At 30.2% G+C, this 20,591-nt stretch overlaps 1 pseudogene; it reads left to right on the forward strand.

Annotated features, from left to right (window-relative positions):
- The window catches only part of LOC142318016 (TATA-binding protein-associated factor 172-like), a 132,605-nt pseudogene extending 112,531 nt beyond the window's left edge, over nt 1-20,074 (forward strand).
- Nucleotides 20,075-20,591: the final 517 nt, after the last annotated feature.

The following is a 20,591-nucleotide window of genomic DNA, read 5'->3' on the forward strand; positions in this document are numbered from 1 at the left end:
TCAGTCTAATTTTGAATGTGCTAAAACGAATTCAGCCTTGTTAGTTTACATCCAAGATGTGTGTTCAATAATCTATTTGTAATGGGCAAGAAACAAAATGCAAAATTGTGAAAAAAATTTTGTAAACATTTAAACCAGATGTTATTAAAATAAAAAATGTATTTCTTTAGTGTGACATGTTCAGTAATAGCTGACATTCTGTACCTACATATCAAAAGACCAGTCTCGTAAGTGAATAAAAAAATTTGTGTAGGCATTATCCTTGTTGACATTTTAGAGTGAGAAACAGCTATCAGTGCTATAATTGTTATAAATAGATCATTATAAAGAAATTCTTAGAAATAATTAAGAACTAAGCAGCTAAGCTAGACTTTCATATAGAATCATTTTTTAATATCTTACCCTGTGGGTGCATATCACAGAAATCATTACTTCTCTTATGAATTCTTATTGATTAAAAACCACCACTATCCACTGTACAACCCTAACCTCACCAATGCTGACTTTCACCTGTTTGAAAAGTTAGTGGGATATCATGGGAAAATTTATTTTTCCAATGTTGTAGAAGTGAAAGAAATGATCAAAGCTTTTTTGGGAATTGGGACAGAAACTTATATAGAGGCATTTGATACTTATACACTGGTGAAAAAGTTCTTATCCAACCTCAGTTTTGTAGGAAATGAAAATATAAAAATTTAATTTTTTGTATTTGATATAAAATATTTTTGTAAATTGAAAATCATGTTAGTTGTAAAACATCTCTTATTATCTAGATAAATATCCAAATTCTGTTGCATTTTATGCTTGAAAGTTACTATATACGAAAAAATTCAGTTGTATTGAAAAAGAAAGCAATTTTATTACTTTGAGTGTAAACTTTATCTGTAAATACACTGACTTTAGCAAATACTAGTAAAAGAGATATAACTGAATTTTTAAAATTTAAGGTAAAAACAAATTAAATGAGTTTCAATGAGCAAAAATTTGGTTGGTGGAGCAAAATTTGCATTTCATTTGCTGTTTTGACCAGAATAGTTTGGACTGTATGGTAGTTGCTAACATGATGATATCTATGTTCCCCAAATATTTTAATGTTGTTATCAATAATATATGTATTCATTGTAGCTGGCACATAGACAAAGTGCAAATGTGACAATTTGGTCTGTTACTATCAATTTCCTTTTTGCAGTGTAACAATTCTCCTGTTAAAAGATTTAACTTTAATGCTTTTGCAGCCCATTATTGTATTAAATGCAGTTAGGTTTTAACAAAATATTGAAAATATTTTTATTAATATGTAAGTTATGCTAGGTTGATTTGATTATTCCAGCACAATGGTTTTATATTGCACAAGTGGCCATTTGTTAAGTTTAAAATTTAAGATTTTAAAAAATTTTTATTTTATTTCTCAACATTCTTACTTTGCAATTAAATACATGTTAGACCAACAAATTTCTAGCTTTTTAATGCATTTGGTATAATCTAATTTGTCTACTCTGTAAAATAAGTGGTTGTTTTAGCTTTAACCTTGTCATTTGAAGTAAATCTTTGTCCAGCAACCCATTTCATCAGATTTGGAAAGAGGAATTAATTGCCGGAAGCTAAATACAGCAGATGTCAAAGCATAGGTGATGCAGATTTGCAGCAACAACCAGGACTTATGTTTAGGCACATTATCTTGTGAAAGAGCACTTTCTTTTTGGCCAAATGTGTCCAAAAAGCCACATCTGAGCGTGAAAAAGCCACATCTGAGCTGAATCCTTCAGTTGGTTCAGTAGTGAATTGTAATGTTTGTACACTTACCTTCTTCCAACTAGATTATAAGCACCACACCATGAAAAACGTAATCATGATTTTTTCTGGAGATTGAACCACTTTTACTTTCTTTGGCACACTTTTACTTATCTACTCTATCTAGTCTCTGACATGCAATGGTAAATTCATGTTTTATCTACTGTTATAAAATGTCAAAAAATTCAGCTGAATCACGTTTAAATAAGCCTAAACACCCTTGAAACATGTTAACAAATGGGCACCAGTCAAGTGGAAAGCCTTTTCATACCCAAAACATCGTGTAATTATAGTGGACACGATCTATTGAAATTTTTCCAATGTTAACAAGCTCACATATGTTAAGTCAGCAATCTAATATGGAATTGTGAATTTTTGTGAAATTTCATCAGTCAGCGAATTTTGGTCATCCCAAGCAATCGCCATCTTACGTGGATGTATGACCACATTTAAATTCAGCTGTACACTTTTGCACCATTGAAAACAAAAGAGTAGAATCCTTTAAAGTGTAATCTGACCCTTTTTTTATGTCCATCAGGGTTAAACCTTATAAAACAAAGTAATGCATAACAGCTTGAACTTCAATTTTATTCATTTTTCAAAAAATGTCAAAACTTGTTTGTTTTATTCGATTGCCACAAGCAAGCAATTAAATGCACACATCTGAAATTTCACAATATGCCATCTAAAGGATCATATCTGACAAATTTCATAGTCATTTGATCAATCATACTTACCCCATCTCTGCATCAGACCAAGAATTTTCCAAATTACCCAGATATAAATAAATATATATTACTTTAGCATGCTGGCTTACAAATTTGTTGGTCATGGATTCCTGCATTGGTTTAGGTTTTTTATCTTATTTTTCATTAAAATATGTGTTCATAATATGTTCAAAATGTAAAAAAAATAAATAACTTAGATTTATTATTTTTGTTATATTTGTTGTAAAGGTGTGTTGGCAATGGAAGCTCTTCATAGACAAGTTCTTCCATTTGTTTTAAGACGAATGAAAGAGGATGTACTAAATGATCTTCCACCAAAAATTACTCAGGTATAAAAATTTTACTTTTAAGAATTTATGTTTATAAATACTGACTATGAAAATTAATAAATAGATATGTATTCATGCTCAAATAAGGCCAACAAATATGAAGGGTGATATTAAAACATAACAATACAACAAAACAAAGGTACTCAGTAGTAAAAATATAAAATGATAGTGATACTGTATTAGAAATCACATTGCAATATTTTGTATGTATCCAATTTTGATACAAGTACAACATTTTAACAGTTACAGAGAAGTAACAACCATTCTCAGATAATCTACTCTTTGATAAAACTTTACATATTTAGCCAAAATACTGGCTTTTAATAATTAAACTTTGTATTTAACACTCACTAGAATGATTTTATATTTCAGTTCTTTTTTTTTTTCATTAAAATTATTATTAGAAATTATTGCTGTTGGCTTGGATTAATCTGAATTAATTGGTTTATACTGTACATATATTCTTTTTTTTAATGTATTTAATTATTATATTTTTTTGCAAACGTAATAACATATTAATAAAGTTTATTATACCTAAATTAGGAATAAGATCTCCATCATCATTTATATCTAGCTGTCAATGATTCCTGTATAGTACTATATACAGTAAATTTCTGTTACTTAATGATACAGCACCATCCCCTTGAGATTTAAAATTCTGAAAAAATCTCAATATTAATAATAAAATTCTATTTTTGACTTATAGTATGCATAATTACACATATACGAGGGTGAATAAAATATAAACTGAAATTTTTGTTGTCATTGACGCATGTCTAATGGAGAGGGGCATGGCTTCTCAGTGTTGTATGTAGGGATGTGTGGTGGGGATCCCACTTAAAAAAGCCAACTCACTACTTTTTCCTATTCAGAATCATAATATCAGATCAGGAGGTGTCATCGTGTGTTATGCTACTACGTATTATTAAATTTCTCACAGCAAAGGGTTTAAAACCATCCAAAATTGTGAGAAGACTTCAGGCACAGTCAGGGTAAACACATTTAAAAAGACTCAAGTGTATGATTGGCCAATCATACACTTGAGCCAAAAGTTTTCAGAAGGACGAGAACTAGTTGAAAATGAAGGTCACTATCATCACCCAAGGACAAGTGCTACTCCTGAAAATGTTCTCATGGTTCATCGCCTTATCAAGGATGACCGTCGATTAACAATTGCAGAAATTGCTTCTGAGATCGGAATAAGCTATAGCAATGCTCAGGCAATCATTACTGGTGACCATAGATTTAAAAAAGTGGCAAGACGATGGGTCATTCATATTCTCACCAAAGGTCAGAAGCTCTATCAGCTAGAGGTGTGCGAGCGGTTGTTACCAAGTTGAAGGAGAATTTTTTTGCATCAAACCATGATCTGTGATAAAACTTGGGTGCATCATTACACCCCAGAATCAAAACAGGCAAATATGGAATGGCGAAAAACAGAAGAAACTTCACCTATTAAATCCAAAACTTGACTGTCAGCTGGAAAGGTTCTGGCCACAGTATTTTTTTATTTCAAAGGACTTTTGCATGTTGATTTTATCCATGAACATTGTACAGTGAATTCTGCATACTACTACCAACTTTTAGATAAAACATATATACCGTGACTATCTTTAATAATAACTCTTTACAATTTTTCACCATGTATCAAAACTTTTTATTCAGAGATTATAAAAATAAAATTTATTAAAAATATGAAAATTATTACTAATGTCTTTTTGATTGCCATTTATTTTTAGCTTTTATTACATTTTTATTTTAACTGATTTTTATAATAGCCATGAATTATTAATCATTCTTTTATATTCTTTTGAAATGGACATGCAAAATATGTATGTATGTATATATTTAAATTCTATTAAATAAACCACCTAGTACAGAATATTGAGATAAGACATATCTTACCTTAATTTTTCATGAAAGTACTTTCACAGGATCCCGTATCCTCAGTCATGATAGAAATAATTCCGTTATTGCGTATTAATTTAAACGAGTGTTGCTATCTGTTGCAGTTTTTATAAAGCCACCTCCCTCAAACAACTGATGGTTTATCATATTGAAATTTTGTTTGTATTTAAATATAGAATATACTTTTAATTTTATGTCATCTTTATTAATTTCTAAATTTGTGTTAATATCAGAAATAGAATTTTTTTATTTTTCAGATGGTCTGCCATATTAGATAACCCTAATTTATAATTTTTTTATTTTCTATAATATTCAAGAAATCTAGTTTTAAAGAATTTTTTTTGGTGCTATGTAAATACAATCATAATCATCACATTTAATTTTATAAATTCCACAAGATTGTTTATCTTATTCTTTTATTTATTTTTGGTGTGAGGGAGATATTCTTATAAAAACTGCAACAAATGACAACACTCATATAATAAATTAATAGACAATTTTCATTATTTTAATATTTTTAATACGTTGTTTAATTAAATATTTCAATCATGACTGAGGATGTGGGTTCCAGCAAAAGAACTTTCCTGGTAAAATTAAGATAAGATATGTCTTATCTCAATGTTCTATTCTAGGTGGTTTTTTTTTTCATCTTTTGTGATCGCAAAGAATCACTTTAGTCAGCCCATTATTAAAGTCTGTTCGAATGGACTGTAAAGCCTTGCAATCCTCCCAGTACTTTTTCATACATTTCGATCTCCATGTCCTTTTTGGTAATGAAAATGTTAGTGTTGTGAGTTTCTTTCTTATACGAGTGTTTTTGTCCTTGATTTTTTTTGTTTAATTTTATTTTGTTGGTTGTGTCTTCTGGTATAAGGCGAATTTCCTTCAGATCCTCTCTTATTTCTCTGACCTATTTGCATCCTGTCTTGGTGTTTTTCTTGTCAAAATTGTATTGTATCAACTGTTTCAGAAGTCTTGAATCTTGCATCCTCATGATGTGTCTAAAGAATCCTAGTCTCCTCTTACACATAGTATCAGTGATGGATTCTACACGACTTTGTTGGACACGATCCACCGCTGCCCATTTTTCTGGTACTTTTTGTTAATCCAGATTCTTCCAATCCTTATTTTGATTTCCTGAAGTCTGTCAGTCTTTGATTGTTCGTTCAACTGGAAGAGTGCTGCATATGTGGTTTCTGGTTTTATAACTATGTTGTAGTGTCTTATTTTTACATTTATGGATATACATTTTTTAGTGTAGATGTACTTGTGTTTTAGCTTTGTCAATGTTGTTTGCTAGCATGGCCAAGTCATCATTGAAAACAAAGCAGTTTGTTTTGATTTTTCGGCTTATTTTTATTTTTGGGGGTGAATTTTTTGAGCCATTCCCTCATTACCATCTCCAGAGCACAGTCCTGTTTTGATCTCAAATGGTTCTGACAGTTCGCCTCTTAATTTCACTTTTGACTTAGTGTTTGTGACAGTCAGTTTTATATTGTTTATTAATTTGTGATGTAGTCTGAGATGTCTTGGAATTTTTAGTAGGGATTCTCTGTGGATGCAGTCTTAAACTTTCTTGAGATCTACAAATGTTATCACCATGTTTCTGTTCCTGTTCCTGTTGTAATCTATTATTAGCTTGAAACTCATGATCTGATCTGGACAGCTACTCCAGGGTCTGAAACCTCCCTGAGTATTCTCCTAGTTCTTTCTTGAGTTGTAAACACATCCTGTTGAGAATGATTCTTGAAAGAATTTTGTATGTTGTGTCTGGGAGTAAGATTCCCCCTGTAATTGTTAGGATCTGTTTTGTCCTCTTTTTTGTGTAGCAGTTAGATGAGGTCTGCCATCCAGTGTTCTGATAGTTATTCTTTAATCCAGATGTTTACAAGCTATTGATCAATGGTGATTTTGCTGGTCTTCTTGCATGTTTCCAGATCTCTACAAAGATCTGTTCTTCTCCTGCTGCTTCATAATTCTTCATCTCACCCAGTGCTTGGTAGACTTCTTTTATTGTGGGAGGGTAGATGTTTTCCAGTGGTGTTGTTATTGGGGTGTAGATGTTGAAGTTTAGAAGTTCTGTCGGTTCTTTGCAATTTCGAAGTTTGTTGAAATATTTAGCTAGGATTTCCACTTTGTCTTTATTGTTATGGACCGTATTATGGTTTTCAACCTTCATTAGTATGGTTGAGGGTTTGTATTTTTGGAATTGGTTTTTGAAGGTTTTTTGGTAGTTTCTTGACTGCATTTTGTTGAATTCTTCTATTGATTTAAATATTTCTGCATGGTGTTGCCTTTTTATTTTCCTTAGAGTTCAGGTGGTTTCTTTTTTGTTTTACTAGATTTTGGAAGGATATTTCTCATTTTTGGGTTCAATGCATAATATCCATGCTTGATCTCTAGTCTCTTCTGTTTTGTCACATTTGCTGTTCCACCATTGATGCTTTTTTGGGGGTTTTATAGGGGCGATATGTCTAAGGTTGTTGAGTAGACCTTAAAGTTTGTTTTTTTTTATAGCTTTTTGATAATTTTCATTCTTGATTAATTAGGTAGGGTCTATTTTTCTTTTAATTTAGGGGCTTGGTTTTGTTGCTTCCTTTGGGGAGTGAATTTAATTTTAATTTTGACTATGTAGTAATCTGAGGTTGTATCTACTCCTCAGAGGACTTCTACAGTGTAGAATTATTTGCTGTGGTTTTTTTTCTATGAAGACATGATCAAGTTGCTATTATTCTTTAGTGTAAACAGGTTGTTTCCAGGTTTTGAGTTTTTGAGGTGGTTTATACTAGTGGAATTTAAAAAAAATACTTATATAATTTAAGGATCCCTTAAATAACTTTTTAATAATTAAACATGTAAAAATGAAATTTACCAGATGTTCCTACCTGAAAAAATATTGCTAATACCACACCCCCATTGATTGTAAAAAGTATCCTGTTGTCCTATTCCCATTTTGGTTAGGGTATTAAATTGGACCTGATGATGTCAGATCAGAAAATAAATCATTTTGAGGTAACGTAACATTTGCTAAATTAAATTTGTTAGTGTTTCATTGTTGAGTAGTTATTTAAGAGGTACTGTTGATCAGTTTTGATGTTAAACTATGAAAGATTTTAAAGGGTCATCATTTTAGTTAGGGTTGTTATAGCTTGAAGTTTTTTTATATAATTTTTTTTTCAATGTTCTTAAAAACGAAGTGTCACAATACCACCCTTAAACATTTAAAATTTTTGAGTTAGCCCTCCTGTTCTCATACAAAAAAAAAATCTGATGTGGACACCACGTGACTTCCTTGTACACATATTAAATTACATATTCACATTTTTTAAAATAAAAATTACATAAAATTTTATTTCATTAATAACTAACTTCTGATATTTTTTCATATTCTTTTTTTCTTTATTGAATTATTGTTTATTGTTAAAAAAAATTTACTATCGAAGGTTAATAATTAGTTATTAATAAAATCAATATATTTAAATTAAAAAGAAAAATGAAATGAAGTCTGATTCGAATTGATGAAGTTGTAAGATCCAAATAATTCATTAATTAAAATTTGATTTGGCTATAACTCTGGAACTAGTGAAAATAAATACTGCTTATGATATAACGTTGAAAAGCACTCAATGAGGACTTATTACTGCAGTTAAGAAGAAGTCCAAAATCCATTTTTTTTTTTGGATTTTGGGTTTTTTTTACACTTTTGGTCCAGTCGATTGCAATCAAAAGCGAGGTGCACAAGTAGAACAGTCCTAAATCCAAAACTTCATCATCCTACGGCTAATCATTTTTGAGTTATGCGAGATACATACGTACATATAAACGTCACACCAAAAGTAGTCCAGAAATGGATATTTCTGTTGAAATCTGAAACTGAAATTTTTCACAATCTCAATATTCCTTTACTTCTTACAAGGAAGTAAGTAATAAGATGTTTCAAGATAGGAGAATTTGTGGAATTTTCATTTTTTATAATTTAACTGTTGAAAAGTTATTAAACCATTTCCATTCTTTATGAACTCTTTTTGTATAAAATATTTAAAATAGTGAAACTACCAAGACAGAAATTACTCAACAACAAAAAATTGGGTTCTGGTTCTGTCATTCTAAGTATTGAATATATCAATACAGGAGGATGTTTTATGAAATTACATATATCTTACAATTAATAATATTTTGTTTTAAACTAAAAAATTACAAAGAGATAGAACAGCATAATCTTAAAAAATTTGATTATTGAATAATTATTGATTTAAAATTCATTATTTTTTATTGTTTGCAGGATTACTACTGTGATCTTAGTCCATTACAAGAACAACTATATGAAGATTTCACGCATACACAAGCACATCAGTCCTTAACTGAATCATTAGGAAAGCAACAAAACACTAGCAATATCCAGAGTAACACTCATATATTCCAGGTGTGTGTAAAAAAATGTTATTGTTTTAAATTCAGAGTATATTTAAAAAAAAAAATTTGAATAATTGTTTTATTTTTAAAAAAAATTAATATATTTTATTTTTATTTTTTAATAGGCATTAAGGTATCTTCAGAATGTTTGCAATCATCCAAAATTAGTACTATCACGTCAGCATCCAGAATATGAAAAGATTTATAAACAGTTAGCAAGTCAGAACTCTAGTCTAAACGATATACAGCATGCTGCTAAATTGCTAGCACTTAAGTAAGACATTGATTTTTTCTTACTCTTTTGTGTATTCTTATTTTCACTGTGTTTTGAAGTTTCTCATAATAGCTACCCATATAAAAACCAAACTTTATTTAAATATATTTGTTTGATCTAATTTAGCTTCTTCAAAATACTTCCCTGCATGATTTATTGTTGCTCTAAACATTTTTTTTTTTTTTTAATTGCTACACTTCCTGGAGTCGGGTTATTTGAGAATGAAACTTTTTAAGGTTGATTTTTTTAGTCTTTAATTAAGAAAAAGTCCACAGTAGCCAAGTTGATTGGGGCTTTGAGAAATGGCAGTCATCACACAATTCACTAGGAACATATTGAGAGGAATAATTCATGAGTATTTTTATAATGCAACAGCAATAAATTGCTGACTTAAAGTCATAAGCAATACCCTTTTAATGTAGTAAGAAAATCAACATGTCCTTAATGTTTGAAATATTTAGGCATGCATTTTTGGGGGCTGTTGTAATTTTCTCTGCTAGTAGCAGAGACTTTGCTTTGCTTTCCACATCATAACTACATGCTTATCTAATCACCTATTATGGTATCTTACAAAATGTTTTAATTATCATTTTACCAATAAAAAAAAACCTCATGACTGACAACACGATTCAACTGTTGGTCAAAGATTGTGATGCAATTATGCTTAATTTGAATTTTATGCAAAATGCATGCTTAGTTTCTTTGCCAAATCAGTTGAAAAATTTAGTTTGATCAAATCAAACAGATTTCTATTTCATTTGGCTATTAAAAATTCTCTTTGATAATAGCATTCTTATTTTCAATTATATTATGCTTATTTTCAGTAAGTTGATGTTGATGGGCATTCAGATTTGCATTGTTTTCCGTTTTCATAGTGCCTAATTTGAAATGTATTCATAAAACTGTATACAATTTCCCCATAGTCATATTGTAGCATCATAAATCTCTACTAAAGGTTTTCCCCATTCATACAAAATTTAACAAATGTACAGCTTGTTCTTCATTCTTGCTTCATCTTTTTCACCTGCAAAATTGTCATAGACACCAAATATGTCTTCCATTGCCTGCCTTTCGTCCAAAAGATTCAAGTTTGAATTTCAGTCTGGAAGTAAGTGTATTTAAAATTATGTTATTCAAGCTACTATAAAATAAAAATGAAAATCTAAAACGGCAACGAACTGGTGTAGTTTGAGAACTACTAATAAACTACTGCATCACCATGTAGCTAACAGCACTGTGCCATCCCATTTTTTTTTGTTTTAATTTGAATTTGTTTTCTTTGTTAAGCAGATCTTGTATAATGTAACAGAATCTTAAATTAAATTATATCAAATTTACCTGCACAACTTTTGATAAAAGAAGTTAGAATCTTTTATACAAGATTTGCTTCATAAAAACTAAGAATTCAATTTTAAAATTTCAGTATATATAAAATGTTAATTGTATTTATTTAATTTTATTTGTAATTTTTTTCTTTTTTAGTTTTTAATAACTATTTCTACCATTTTTTTTTTTTTTTATTACATTCACTTAATGATTTTAAAAAGAGAAAAAGTATTTTTTTTTAGAGAAAAAGGACATTAGCACACTCTCATAAAAACATTGAGTCAAAACTACAAAAACCTTAAAACATTTTAAGGTCAACTGTTCCCCAATAAATTATAGAATGCTTATAAATTGCTTTATATTTTTTGTTATAAAAATAATTATTTACAGTACACCTTCTCGTAAGTAAATAGAATTTATGCATTATCTACAACTAGATTGTAATTTTGAAAAATTACTTTTTGATTTGTCTATATTTAATTTGAATTTTTTTTCTAGACAATTGTTGTTAGATTGTGGCATAGGTTGTGATACTGTCGGATGTAACACGGAACCTGTCGTCAATCAGCATAGAGCCCTTGTATTTTGTAAATTGAAGGCTATGTTAGATATCGTTGAAAATTATCTTTTTAAGTAAGTAATCAGTTATATAATTTGATTAATTATTTTTAATTAATTAGTATATAGTACTTTTTATTAAACGTAAAACATTTATAATAACACTAGTGTACACAATTTTCTCTTAGAGCAAATAGAAGTGATGTCTATATCTATTTTTCCCCTTGAACTTAAAAGTGTTAACAGAATTTTTCATTAATCTCCTTAGTTTTCAAGTTACACCCTGTTCAGTGCTATATGTATGTTATGGAAATTATGCAATTATGTTATGGTATTATGTATTTATAATACATAAATGAATATAAAAATTGTATTGATTAAGCATTTAAAAATGATTATAAACTTTACCATTAATATAGGCGGGTTGCACGCGCAGCATACAGTCCCCGCTATAGGATCTCAGTTTATACACATATATGCTCTTTCACAAACAGGCTGTTTGCGATGAGCAATGTTTTGCTCACTGTGTAATTTGTGTACAATTCATATTGTAATAATTGAATACATATCTTAGAGAAAATAATCTGATTTAAATAACATAATCATCATCTTTGCAGTAGTAATAATCTTCATTGTTTATTTTTCTACTGACCTAAAATAATTGTCAAATTAAGAACTTTTTTTTAATAGTTTTGGTTATACTGTAATATTATCCCGTGTAAGTTATAAATAAATACTGCTGTAGGCATAATCATAATGGTAATAATTTTAATAGCGTAAACGATAAATCATCATCCCGGAAAGCAGTTACGATAAGAGAAGATTAATTTATTTATTATTGGCCTTTATTTATTATAGGCCTATTCTAAAATAATTAAAATAAAATGAAAAGTCTAAAATAACTTTTATAAATTTAGTAAATTACTGACCTTGTCAAAACAGTTTTTTTTTATTTCAGTAAATTTTGGGGTAAATCTTCAGAACTGCAATGTTAATCACTCATACTTATTCACTGAAAGGTGATTAAATAGATGATCACTTAAATTTATATCACTTGAATAATATGAACGTTACTGATAAAACAGCACTGTATATTAAAAAAAAAGTAAATATACTTTTAACTTGACTACAAAATTTTTATAAAATATACAAATTTAATTTATTTTACAATCTTAAAATATAAAAAGTAAATTACTTTGACAAATCATCAGGTTCACTGTCTTTGTCATCATGAAGATTTATAACAAAATGATTCATTGTTTCTTCTCATAGCCCTTCTTTGACAATATTGTGTTTTTCAGCACAACTAATGCACCTAACCCAGTCATCAGTGGTTACACACGTTCAATGACATCATTCAGCAACACTTTAACATCTTTTACTTTAAAAGTACTGTTGTCATCATCATCTCTTTTAATCTGGGCCCACAGAAATTCAATTGGGTTAAATTGATAGTGGTATGATGGAAGGCGTACCACGTCATAAATCATACTTGCTGCCAACTCATCAACCTTATAAATTTTGTATTTTCTACTACAACTTTAGTGACTACAGAACCAGGATCAATGATTTTCTCTTTTAACCATTCCCTTATGTTCGATTTCTTTATGTTGCTAGTCGACACCTTTTCCTTGTATCTGGAATGGTAACTTGGTTATCCATGACAATGGCGTATCCTTCTTCTAATCCAAAAAGCAAATCCATGAACCAGGTTGTAAAAACCTCTGCATTCATTTTGTCATGGAAATCACCAGATTTCTTCGATTGAAATATTAATTTTGTATTATTAGTAAAACCATACCTGGCTGATCCAGCATCACATAAAATTAAATGGGAATCTTTACCTTCAAGCCACCTGCACTTGACAAATTTTGCCAATTATATTTTTTGAGTGGTTTTGATTTACCCAAGATTCATCTAAATAAATAATAGGGTATGGATTTTTTCATTTCAAATTTTATGCATTTTTTAAGGAATGCCTTCCATAATAAAATAACATCTTGCCTTTCCATTAAAAACTTTCTATCATCATACATTTTTGAATGAAAATCCAAGTTCCTTAAAAATTATCCGTAAAGACATCATGCTACCACAGTGATAAATTTTCTCTTGTAACGTATGTTTTGCTTTGTGAATGGTAGGATACTCCCCACAGTCATAGAACTTAAGGATGGTATTATGGATTACATCCTTATCAAAATCATTCAGATCTATCACTATGTGGTTGTTTTTTCTTTGGAGAAGAAAAAGAATTCACATTTGTTTTGTTATCAGCTTTCCTTTTGGTAGTGGTCTTATTACCCTCAGCAGTAATTTGCTCAACAGTTCTGAGAGAAACACAACAACCATCTGCTGTGGCTTGTTGAGCTTTGGAAAAATGCTCACAAAAAACATTACTGGGAGTTTTTAAATGTTAAAAGTAAAACAAACATTATACACAAAGTTCTTACTCTGACTTCGTAAATCTGATGAAAGTACAGAAATTTTTAACAATAGACTGCACACACAAGAAAGCACTCCTACAATCACAGTCACAGAAACACTTACACTGCCATGTTTTTGTGGTAACTTGTACATGGTCATATGGTATGGGAAAGTTGGAACATAGTGGGGGTGATAAGGCAAGTAGATGCTACCGACAAGTAGTCAGTAAATCCACCGTTATAAATGGTAATGAGTATAGTTTGTTATGAAAGAAAGTCTGCAATGGCATAGAACAATATAATTAGTCATAACTGCTGGATGATGCAATTCTAAGATGAGTCAGAAAATGGCTTTCTTATAGACTGTCATCGTTGTTTGTCTAAGTGATGTTACAAGCAACATCTCTTTTAATTATCTGAGTTACTCGTTCAAGTCGTAGCCAGTCTGTGTTCAGTGTTCTGTGATACCTGTAGATATTTCATGCATATGTGCTGATACAATATAGTTGACTGTAAACGTTTCTCAGTTATGATGTTTTCTAAATTTACATTTCATCTTTTAAATTCAAGACATGTAGTGCATATATTTTGTAGTGTTTGTATACTGTGTAATAGACAAACGTTGACCCCTCACATTTGTTGTGCTACCTGTGTCAGATACCTTACAAGCTGGTTATAGGGTTCTCGGCACATAAACTATTTTTGTCTGACTAATGTTGTGGGCATTAGTTCAAAATCAAAGTACACTATTTCATACCCATTTTACCATCTGCCATAAGGCCTGTGGCTCATAGTGAAGAACTGCCTGTGTCTAAACCACCAGAAAATATCATACTTAGCAATGATCAACAGCACGAAGATTTGGCCAAGTATAATGATGATGTAAGGCTGATCCAAACTATGAACCATCATGTTCATATGAGTAAACCACATTTTCTAACACAAGGGGACCTCATTGACATTGTACAAGATCTGAATTTATCAAAAATGAAGGCAGAACTTTTAGACTCACAATTGAATGGTTGGAAACTCCTCCAGTATGAAATAAAAGTACATATTTTTATAAATAGGCATAATGACTTCAAGAATTTTTTTGTATTTGAAGATGGACACGTTTTCTGTAATAAAGTTTTGTCCGTAATGAATCATTTGGTCAAATACAAAACAGAGGGGTGGCATTCGTTTATTGATTCATCTAAAGCTAGTCTGAAAGCCATACTTTTGCACATTGGAAATGAGTTTCCATCAGTGCCACTAGCTTACACCATGGGTCTGAAACAAACTTACATTAACATGAAACTTACATTAACATGAACTTACATTACATTAACTTACATTAACTTACAAACATGTAACATGAAAGTTACATTACCACTAGATAAAATAAAGTGTGAAGAATTTTAGTGGAATATCTCTGGTGACTTGAAAGAAATTGCTCTGTTGCTAGGTCTTCAACTTGGTTTCACCAGATATTGTTGTTTTCTTTGCGAGTGAGACATCCTGACCCCCATAGGGGAAGACACCCACCATGTGACAATTGCGGTTGCCACCCCCCCCCCCCACCATACCCTCCAGAGCCCATAAGGGGCTTTACCAGAGGTCATCTTCAAAAACCTCGGCAAAAGGCGCCTTTTGCCGAGTCAGGATGCCACTGATGCGAATGCCACATGTGACATTTCCATCAGATACTACTACCCCTAAAAAAAAAAAAACAGCAAACTAAAAACAAAACACATGTTACATTAGTCTCAAACAGGACTGAGTAAACAAAATATGGAAAGGAACTGAAATCCTTTACCTACCTGAAGGTAAAAGACTGAGTTCAACACACAATTACAACAAAACAAACCAACAACAAAAATGAACAAATTACAAAACAAGTAAAAGAAGAACACGGGAAGGCCCAGGCAGCACCCTAAATTTCCTAGGCAATCCTTTCTTTTGCCAAATAGTGTATAAAATTCTCAGCTATTAACCATTTGGACTGGTTTCTCCAATTGTCATGTAGATCCAGCGCCGACCCAGTAATATCAACCTGACAGATTTCCATGAGTATCAACTCATACTTTGAACAAACATGATGTACGTCGTCCAATTGTCTACATTACAGACACATTCCTGAGTCCACCAGGCTGAATATCTGCAGCCTGTCCCAGAAAGATATTTTGTCATGTACTTATTCAGTTGTACCCAAGAGGTGCCCTGTAAACTAATATCAGGAAACAGATATCCATCCCATCCCATCTGGCCTGCCACAAAGCATTACCATGTTATTCAATTTCCCAGACTTTGTCAGAAGTTAACTCACCTAAGTTCTTGCAACATAACACGCTCTTACACAAGCAAGTCTATCAGTTTCACGCCCACCATCATCAAAATCACCTCCCATGAAATCATACGGTAGCCACCGACTAACGTTAAAAGTATAAGGCGTTGAGCCCTCAATAATATGTCCCGTTAGCTTTTAAACTTAAACTGCGCAACCAAACAAGCACCACATATAGCATAATTGCCTCGCAGATGCCCTTATACAGGATATTCATGGTCTTAAAATTAAGACCCCCAATCAGGATTGATCACATACCAAATACTGAAGAATGTACTACAGGCCTTCTCCATAACATAGTGCAATTCAAGGTGCTTCTTGAATTGCATTTTCTCATCAAGAAACACCCCAAAGTACTTTTGAGCCTGAACGTATTTTATGAGCTGGCCAGCCATCGAAACATGAACCTGCCAAACATCCTTTGAGGAGCATCATAGTGGTCTTCTCCAGACTGAAAGTCATCTTATGTTGATAACCCCATAGCTGAAATATCCTGCAAGTCTGAGTGGCTCAGAACTTAGTTTTCCTCCAAACTTAACAGCATTAACTCTAGGAAAGAATAATGTTGTTAATGCACTACTTGTTGATTCAAAAAAGTTTACTTACCTCTACTCCAATAAAGCTGGGGCTTATGAAAAACTTTGTGAAAGCAATGAATCAAAGTGGGCTTGAATTTTCTGACATAAAATATAAGTTTTCAAAGATCAGTGAAGCAAAACTCAAAGAAGGAATCTTTGTAGGACTTCAGATTACAGATTTATTTATAGATGACAACTTCAATAGTACATTAAATGAGGAAGCGAAAGCTGCATGGAAGACTTTTAAGAGCATTTGCCAGAACTTATTATTATCTCTGAATAAAACAGTTTTGATTTGTGGTGAAAAATTGCAAACAGTTATTAAAAATAGTCATAGTATATATGATGTACATTATTGATAATATTTTTGTTTAGTAAAATTTTTTTCTATTCTTTAGGAAGAACATGCCTAGTGTCACTTACCTTCGGCTTGATGGTTCAATACCACCTGGTTTAAGACATTCTGTTGTAACACAGTTTAATAACGACCCCACAATTGATGTTCTTTTATTAACCGCACATGTTGGAGGGCTTGGCCTCAATTTAACTGGAGCTGATACGGTATGTTTAATTATATGTATAATATATATCTATTTAGTGTTATTATATCATAATTTAGTGGTAATGGAAGAAATTTTTATTTAAATTTTTTTCTGATTATTGTGTTGTATAATTACAGTAATTTGATTTCATAAGGTCTGAGAGAAGTTTAAATCACTAAAATTTAAATTATTTTTTCTGAATAAAAAGCATAATATTAGATAGATGACAAAGTGGACAATGATCTATTGTAAAATATAAATGTATATTATATATCATTATAAAAAGGTAAAAAATTTGAAAAATGTTATAAGTCTATTTCTACTTTTTGAAATGTTTGTTTATCAAGGTTAGAGTCATTATAAAGGCAGTTACTTTTATATGGATTTGAATGTTAAACTGTGGATACCAGTGTTCTTTGATGGATGGGTTTCAATTAACCACACGTCTCAAGAGTGGTCAACCTGAGATTATTCCAGACTACATGTTTACCAGTACATTTACACTTACATTGCAGCTACTCAGGCCTGGTAAGCCGGTAGTGGTAATTGCATTTGCCTATTCATACACACCCAGACCTGGCAATAGCTAGAAAACTGGTTGGAAAATTATTATTTATTACAAAGTAATTATATTCTATTTTATTTTGTTCAGAATCATAAATTCATCTTCTTAATTAAAATATAAGTGAAGTAAAATTCAAAGATTATACATGTTAAGTGAGAGTCTTATCATATGCAGTTATTTATGAATGTAAGTATTGCTTTAGTGCTTCCAGCTCCTTCCAGTACATTTTAATTATTAATTTTTGGCAGAAGAATTTAAGTAATATCGTTTTGGCTTCATTATGAGGTTGTAAGAGGTGCCACTAAAACTAAAAGGCAGGCAATAATAGTGATTCTGTATACTCCTCCTATAGAGCTTGTCTGAACCAGCCCTTATTTTTATTACAGTCTACTAGATATAGTTTAAACACAGTTCATACACAAGCAATAAAAAACATTATCCAATGAAATTTTGTTATGCAACAATATTGAATCGTGTATCTAAACAAGTAAGCTGAAAGAAGTAGATGTTACAGAGAGTCATAGTTACCTCATTGCAATCACTGTAGTCAGTGATTATGAATTACTAATGAAAAAATGTACTATTTTATCTTAATGTACGTTTTTATCTTCAAATATCTGGCATAACCACTTCCTCAGTATTAAATATATGTCACTTATCGTTTGAAAACAATATTAGATACTGTTTTCTTTATCAACTGATAGGAGATCGAGGGAGCATTATACTCACAGCAGGTGAACATAATATAAAACTAAGCTATTTTGTGGGCATATATTAATTGTTTTCTAATAATTATAATTTAGCTTTATTCTATGGCTTTAAAATGAAATTTTAATTTCATTTTCAAATTTTAATTTAAATTTTATGGTTTTAAATTAAGTCTATCATCTTAAATATGAACAAAATATGGACAATAAATTTTATGAAACCCCCGGATGTAATTTGAGAAATGTAAAGGTCATTTCTACCTATCTCCTCAAATAGGTGGAAATGTAGGATAGGAAATTGAAAGTAGTATAATTAAACAGTACAGATTTCAAGAAAATAAATTCTACATCAAATCATTAGGAATTAATAAACCTTAACAGTAAAGGGGGGTTATTTAAATATGTTTGATAACTGTCAGGGAAGGCAGCATTTTGAGAATTTTCAAATTACTGTAAGCAATTGATGAGATATTGAAAGAAATTGGTCCAAATAGCTCTTATGAGAGGCAATCTTTTTTTTTTCTTTTAATACTAATATTTATATAACATAGTGAAAAAAGTTGTTTATTTTTTAAGTGGCATTGACTGATAATAATTTTTGTTTTACTTGTAACATATGAATTTTAATCCAATACCCTTATTTGTATCTTTCATTTTTATGTTTTCTAATTTGAGATTAAAGTGTAATGCCTGTTGCTTAATTTGTTTTTTCTTGTTCATTGTTTCTGTAAATTTGTCTTTATTATATTTTAATAAATTATTTATTTTTTATTCAGGTAATATTTGTTGAGCATGACTGGAGTCCAATGAAAGATTTACAAGCTATGGATCGTGCTCACAGAATTGGACAGAAGAAAGTTGTTAATGTTTACAGGTTGATAACTTGAGCTACATTGGAAGAAAAAATTATGGGGTAATTTTTCTTATTCTTATATTATTTATGATAATAAATAACTTGATAATTTTGTTGCTCTTCTATTTGGAACGACAAAAATTGTATTATTTTATCATTTAGTCATACAACTTCAATGAAAGTAAAAAATATCTCTCTGTGACCTCTCAAATTCATTCTTTTTATAAAATTTATCTGTTTAGACCTTTTTATTTCTCTGTTTAAAAGAAATTTTCCAGGTGTGTCAAAGTTAAGTCATATTTATTGTACTATAACCTGTATACATAAAAAAAAGTAAATATTAAGGCAAATTGGCTAGTTCAAAAACAAACCCTAAAGCATTTAAACTGTTCTGAAGTTTTACATTGTTTTTCCCTTGTAACTACCTAACTGCAACATTAATATTGTCATGTGATGTTTGGTCCATTTGTAAAGTGTATATAACAATACTATAATAATATTCATGAAACACCCATATATTTTCTATTATAATGGTAATAATTTATTTTATAGTTAATTTTCACAAGGGGTAGAGTAAAAGCTGAAAATAGTATATTAATCAATATACATGAGTTTTACATTTTCATAACCTACAGCAAGGAAGTTATTTTTTAATTTATGTATGTTAAAAACTGCTTCTTTGTATTTTAATAGTTACTTAGTTGATTTTATACATAAATTTTTATACATTTCAAAATGTTTATTTGACTTCCTCTAATTATTAATTTTTCTAACAATTATCTCACTTCTTATAATTATTATTCATAAACTGAAATTATATAAATATTTCATATTCAAAGACTGCAAAATTATTCTCTTGATATATTGTTCTTTATTGTTAAAATTGTTCTTTATTGTTTAAAATTATATATAATTGTTCTCTTAATATATTGTTCTCTATTAAAATCGTATGTATAAATTGTTTTTGTTGTGTACAGGAGAGTATTATTAATTCATGAGTTAATAAAATATCTGTATTAGTTATTGTAACAGATATTTTCTTCCTTAGATCATTAAAAATCCAGCAAATTTACTGCTAAATTTTTGTATTTTTGTTTTTCCCCTTATATTAATTTCTTCATATTCCCCTTATGTTCATATTCTGTTGCAGTTAGAAATTTTTTGCTTAATTAAATTTCTCAAGTATGCACTGAGTACTGTAGTGAAAATATCTGCTATTAAAAGACTGACTGGTGAGTTTCATATGAATTTCTGTATCATCATAAAAGCC

The sequence above is a fragment of the Lycorma delicatula genome, chromosome 1 (assembly GCF_047948215.1).
Source record: "Lycorma delicatula isolate Av1 chromosome 1, ASM4794821v1, whole genome shotgun sequence".
In the NCBI taxonomy this organism is placed as follows: Eukaryota; Metazoa; Arthropoda; class Insecta; order Hemiptera; family Fulgoridae; genus Lycorma; species Lycorma delicatula.